Consider the following 390-nt stretch of genomic DNA (forward strand, 5'->3'; position numbering starts at 1 on the left):
TGAGCCTCAGATTCCCATGGTTCCTCATTGGGGAACTCATTGGAGGCCAGTGGACGTCCATTGAGGTCTTCCTCAGTGGCGATCACTGCCTCTTCCTTCTCTCCAAATTCTGCCATGTTGATGGCCTTACACTCTCTTTTTAGATTCTCTTCTGTATTGCTTGGAAGAGTACTAGGAGGGAGTTCAGTAACTTTCTTACTCAGCTGACCCACTTGTGCCTCCAAGTTTCTAATGGAGGATCTTGTTTCAGTCATGAAACTTTGAGTGGTTTTGATTAGATCAGAGACCATGGTTGCTAAGTCAGAGTGGCCCTGCTTAGAATTCTCTGTCTGTTGCTGAGAAGATGATGGAAAAGGCTTGCCATTGCTAAACCTGTTTCTTCCACCATTA

Source organism: Arachis duranensis, chromosome 5, assembly GCF_000817695.3.
Source record: "Arachis duranensis cultivar V14167 chromosome 5, aradu.V14167.gnm2.J7QH, whole genome shotgun sequence".
Lineage (NCBI taxonomy): Eukaryota > Viridiplantae > Streptophyta > Magnoliopsida > Fabales > Fabaceae > Arachis > Arachis duranensis.